The sequence below is a fragment of the Lygodium microphyllum genome, chromosome 14 (assembly GCF_053477565.2).
Source record: "Lygodium microphyllum isolate KBCC chromosome 14, Lygodium_microphyllum_v1.1.10, whole genome shotgun sequence".
In the NCBI taxonomy this organism is placed as follows: Eukaryota; Viridiplantae; Streptophyta; class Polypodiopsida; order Schizaeales; family Lygodiaceae; genus Lygodium; species Lygodium microphyllum.
Window position 1 is genome coordinate 103,367,792 of NC_141148.1, and position 6,531 is coordinate 103,374,322.

Genomic DNA, 6,531 nt, shown 5'->3' on the forward strand with positions numbered 1-6,531 from the left:
TAAATAATGCGTTATTGCAGCATACCAGGAGGGAATAGATGCCGTATCTATTTTAAATATCATCTCCATGTCACTACCTTCAGCCACAGATTCTTTCGGCTCCCCAAAGTCCACTAGACATTCCACGATGCCTTGCAACCTTGGTGGCTTACTCTTGATTTCATAATCAAATTCCTGCAAAGTGATCAACCACTTCGCTAAACGATCAGGCGGCTGTAACTTATTCATCAATAGTCGAAGTCCCTCCGCCTTCGTATAAAGTACGACTTTCTCATAGAGAATGTAATGCCTGAATTTCTTGGTCCCAAAGACCATCGCTAGACACAGCTTCTCCATGTAGGTGTAATTGATTTCGGATACCCCCAGCTTCCGACTAGCAAAAGCAATCGGGTGGTACCACTTCTCTTCCCAAATTTGGGCTAAACAGCAGCTGATACTATACATGGTGGCTGCTGAGAATATATAAAACACCTCACCTCTTTTAGGTGCTTTTAAAACGGGCGCTCTTGCTAGCTCTTGTTTCACGTCCTCAAATGCTACCTTACAAGGGTCACCCCATACAAACGAACAGCTAAAGGACAATAAATTTGTAAGTGGCAACGTTCTTTCTGCTAAGGCGTTAATGAATCTACGGTAATAACCAACCAAAGACAGAAAGCTATGAACCTCTTTCGGAGTGCGTGGTGGACCCATGGCAACTATAACTTTCACCTTCTCGGGGTCTGTCGCAATTCCTACCGAACTGACCACATGGCCTAGCAATAGCCCATAAGGTACTCCAAAAGCACACTTCCGTGGGTTTAGGGCGATGCAAAATTGTCTACAGCGCTCAAAGCATTTTCTCAAAATGATCAACTGCCTTTCTCTCACGGTGGCGGCCCCTAAGCCATCAATAAACACCCTCAACTCTTCAGGGGATATGTCACCGAATGTCTTATCGGCTGTTCGTTGCCACGAACTAGGCGCATTGCATAAACCAAAAGCCATCACGTGGTAAGCAAAAGTGCCAAATACAGTGATAAAAGTTGTTTTCAACTTGTCCTCTTCTGCAATTGCCATTTGGTTGTATCCTGCAAAGCAATCCATAAACGAATATATCTCCCTACCCGCTAATTGATCCAAAATCTGGTCAATAAATGGTAATGGGTAGTAGTCCTTAACTGTCTGCTTATTCAGCTCCCTAAAGTCTACACATAAACGGATCTGATTATTCTTCTTCTTTCTAATCACAACTGGCGAACACCATTCTGTGTGTTGCACAGGAAAAATCAAACCCGCTTTTCGAAGCTTCTGTAACTCTTCAAACAGCCCGTCCCTCAATTCGAAAGGCATACGCCTTACTTTCTGCCGTACAGGACGACTGCCCTCTTTCAACGGAATTGTATGAACAGCAAGACTGGGAGGGATGCCTCTCAACTCATCATAACTCCAGGCAAAGATATCACGGAATTCCTGGATCAAGGCCACATAGTCCTCCCTTTCTACTGTGCTGAGCATGGACCCTAATTTGATTGGCCGCGAATCATCAAGCGTACCAAGGTCTAGCTCGATAACATCTGCATCTCTTATACGATCTTGGGCCTCTATCGGCTCGTTCAAAGTGATCTGATAGATGTCCTCCGTGGTGGATCCCTCTTTGGACTCATCACTCGATGATGTCTCACTAGCAGATAAATCTTCTAATGTCTCCAATTCTGTAGAAGATAGAGGAGCTCTCTCACTCTGCGGGGACTCAGGATAAGCATCAACCACCACACGCTGGGCACCTCTGCCGAATAACAATCGACCGGCGGGTATATCCACTTGGCAATCCGCTTGCAAGATCCAAGGTCGTCCAAGTAATACTTGGTAACTTGGCCGCCCTGCAAAACGAATCACCCTAAAGTCCAACAGGCATTCTACATTTGCAACAGTGACATGGACCTTAGTAATGCAGCCTTCCGGCTGTCTCAAACTGTCATCTGCCATTCTGAGAATTGTGGAGGTATCTTTTTGGATCGCAAGGCCCAACCTTTCCATCAGTTCAGAACTCATAATGTTAACAGATGATCCTGTGTCGACAATGGCATAATCTACTAATATCCCATCGACATAGGCTGCAACCCTTGGGCAATGCTTCTCAGCATGCTCGAACCAGTCATCACCAACTCGCGCAATACCCAAAGGTTCTACAATATACCCGGTACGTAGGATCTTTCTAAATTCCTTACGTACTCCTGGGGAAAGCTTAATAAGCTGCAAAAGGTTCACATCCGGCTTGACTTCGCAAAGAGAGCCCGCCAAATCGAATTCATGATAGTTCGATAGGGCTCGCTTTTCACGCCAAACCATCCGCTCTTTAGGTCGCTGAACTGGCTTCATTGCCTCTTTCTTAACTTTCACCTTCTTCTTTGGTGCTTCCTTATCGGCTTTACTCTCTACGGGCTTCAAAGGTCCCCCTTCTAGGGCAGGATCCAAAACTTGCGTTCCTTTGTCGCCTTGTTTAGGGTTTCCGTCGACAGGCTTATCCATGTCGGCTTCTCTACCCTTTTTACCTCTTGTAAGGACAGCTCGTAGATTAGAGGTTTCAGTATCATTAACGCGTACAGCCTCAATCAAACTAACCCCACTTCCACTTGGTAGCTCTTCCACTGTAGTCTTTGGTCGTTGAAGTATTTGTTTAGGCCCATCCTCTCGCTGGGAATCATTTCCTTGGGCACGATGATTAACAGGCCCTGGTTGCCGACTACCCCGCTGGAGGGAACTGATCTTACTCCAGCAAGTAGCTGCTAGATGGCCGGATTTTCCACAAATGTCGCACTTAACATTTGGGCAATTTCTTGGATAGTGCTGCCCGCCACACCATTTGCAACTAAACCTCGACGGTGCACCCTCCTCCGGGTATCTACTTCCTATCAAATTTTGTTGTTTTTTAAGGAAGTTGACATCAACAGCTATTTGTCGATACTGCTCCGTAATCATGTCGGTATAATGCTTCATCATGTCCTTAACCTCGCCAAGAACATTGGAAGAACTCGACTCATAGCCTTGGTCATTTCCATGTCGTTCAATCGGCCTAACAATTCGATTAGGCACTGGTTGTTGAACCACAGGCATGGGATTAGAATTGACCGCCTGGCCTCCACCACTTGGAGCCATTTGACTGCCCGTAGGCATCGACATGCTAGGGGGAGCTGGTAATAAAGGCACATTCTGCATCATGTTCCCTCTCCCATTAGGGTTAGCCATCGCTATCCCTTGGCCACTACTGCCATTGGCTATTGCCATATTGTTTCCCAATACTAGACCCATGTTCGAATTGCCTCTAGAAGCATAGGCTGCTTGTAGTCGGGATTCCACCTCTTGTGCTCGTGTAATGGCAGTATCTATATCCCCCAAGGGAACACTACTCAACTGCAATTGGATATTAAAGTCCAAACCATGTAGGAAATATTGCAATTGGGCAGCTGCGGGGATAGGAATAGAGGTGTCCAACTTACGGAAGACCTCTTTTATCTTCTTCGCATAAGCACGAATATCCTCGTGTGGATCTTGGCGGGTCACGTTGAGTACACGCAACCAATATTGCCCACCCCTTTCAGGGGCAAACTCCCTTCGAAAAGCTCCATAAAATGCATCAATGTTCAATATGGTTCCGGCTTCTAAACCATGATACCATATAGCGGCTCTTCCTTTGAGAGTCATGTTGAAGAACATCATTAAATGCCCTTCTTCTTGAATGCGACAGTTAAACATCAGCTTTTGAAACTCCCTAATGTGGAGTTCCGCATCTTCCTCAACTAACCCATTAAAAATGGGTAGCGGGTAGCCTAGAGCCGGCAAATCCGTCGTTCCTGCTGGAATTGCAATAGGCTGCGCCATGACGAGGATTGGATTTGCACTAGGAATAGGGAACGGTGGGGTTACACCTCCCGCAATTGACGTGGATTGGCTTATGGCAGGAAGGGGAGCACTAGAGCTTCCACCTTCTCCTAACTTACTGCTTGGGGTCCTAAGACCACTAGATCCACTCCCTCGTAAGGGTTCAGCACCGCTCCGCTTAGGGGAATATCTCCTAAAGATTTCAGCACGTCGCCTAGCTCTCTCGTCTCTTTCTTGCTTTTGGATTTCTGCTAGACGATGCTTATCACTAAATAACGGATCAAGCTCAGTATCCTTTGGCATAAACTGCTAGTTGGTCCCTAGAAAACCAGGATTCGAGAACCGCCACTTTTAAGCAGCTCCCGGCAGACGCACCACTGATGGACCTAAAAACGGGCCGGCACTGGCTCATGCACTAGCCGGACCTCGTCACTATGCACAAGACAACCCCTCGGCCTCGCGGCCAGGAGCGCCTATCAAAATCTCTGCCTTCCTACACATTGCGTTTGTAATACGTTGTAGTCCAACTGATCCTAACCCAATATTACTCCTCAGAGGGAGTCCCTTTCACATAGCCAAAAGGCTCGAATCACATACACATGGGGTTCCTCCTACGGCTGAATGCCGTCAACCCTCTGCGACTCTCCTACACCTTGGGGATTGGCCCCTCGATGCGCCGCTCAACATTTAGACATTTCGCACAAACGTCACTCAAGGTACCAAATAAACGTATCCAGGAATGTACCATTTCCTCACTTGACTTCCCCTTTATGATCCCACGACTAGCCTACGACATAGGAACCTCACTGCCTCTCAACGTAGGTCATATCCCAAAAACAATTGCAATGCATATCCAGGAGCTAACTCTGATACTTTTAATTTCCTCTAAATGATCATGCAAAGAGGTGGATGCCTAGTGCTCAAACATCTTAAAAATCAGCAGCGTGCAAGTGCAAATCATCTCTTTCATGCTTTTCTTTCTAACCGCTTTGTGCTTCGTTGCAACACCTAGCACCGAAGTGATCTTCGTGCTACTAGGTTTTAATTCTTATCATTATTATTCCGTCCTAGATGCAATACATATAAAATCAGCAAATTATTCCTCATGCTCAACGGCATTTAACCATTTTTCCACAACTCTACCCTTCCCCGTTGATAGTGCATCATTATATTCATTTCTTTTAGGGTTTCCTTGTCATTTTATGTGGAGAAAGGAATGAAACACGCACCAAAACATATAAACAAGGCTGAACTGAAGCATAACTTCATGCCCCAACCTTGCTATACATCAACAAACATAAATCCTATTTTTCTGTATTTTTCGTAGCCCCAAATGTATTTTTCCCCTATTTTTTCATGGTGTTTTTATCATTTTTCCCCATTTTCTTCATTTTCTTGTATTTTTTAAATTGCTGAAAATGAAAACCAGTTTGTGGGCTGTGGCCCTTAGTTCATTTGCAACAAAATTGAAAGATTAGTTGATGTGTATCGACGGTTTTCCCCATTTATATGCCCAAAACCCTTGTTTTTCCCCATTTTTCATGGTGTTTCGTGTCTCGGTTCCCTATTTTCTGCTATCCCACACATGTTTTCCAGATTTTTAAATGATGAACAGCTAGAAACCAACTCAAAGCACGACATACTCAAAACTCAATCCATATGAACACATTTTTATCAACCAAATTTGCATCAAAAGACCATTTTCCTTGAAAAAACAATTATTACCGTGTCTTGCGGGTTTTTCCATTAAATTTGGCACGTCCCACGATTGATTTCCAGCCATGAATTCTGCTTGGAATCAGCAATCTACAATGGTTTTGCATTGCTCTTTCATCCCGTCAAGAATCGGCATCCATCCGGCCGTCCATCTTCATCCTATTCCTTCAAGCACGAACGGGGGCTAAGAGGAGAGAGAGAGAGGAGAGAGAAAGACTGGTTTTCTCTCTCTTCAACCAGTCCACCATTGCGGGAGCGGAGACCGGCGAATTGATCGGCACATCATCTTCATCAGGCCTGGAGGTCCATAACCATGGCTTCTTTGTGAGCCAGCAATCGATTGGGGGGGGGGGTCGCGTTTTTTTCGGCGGCTGTTTTCAGCCGCCGCCCCCCCTCCATATCCACGATTTTTTGAGGGGGGGGTGCCAAAGGTCACCCCCCCTCCTTCACACCTTTTCAAATTTCCATTTTGGACCCCCTCTTGGGCACCCCGGCCGGTTTCGGGCCATCTTCCGCACCCGGACTCGGAACTTCGATCTGAAAATTCCTATGAGCTCGTCTCAACATCCCGGACAGGCCTGCAGCTTCACTGACTGGCACAGGCGCACGGAAAAATTATGAAAATTCACGGAGTGTCGCACGGGCGCCCGTCAAGCACTTAATGCTTAAAATCGTCCTAGGTCGAGCTGCCGCCTTCGTGGTTGAGCATTTTCCCCCGCATTTCCATATTTTTCCCCTATTTTTAGGCATGTTCCGGGGCCTAAAATCCATCCTTCAACATAGAGTACCAAAATCAGTAAAGAACAGTCACAGGCTTTCTTCGTGTACAAGCACGGATCCATAGCACAGCAGCTTGTAGCCCTCTGACTGCATGAAGGCATCAAACTTATGGTACCATTCCCTAGGTGCCTGCTTCAAGCCATATAGACTCTTCTTTAGCTTGCACACTAGGTG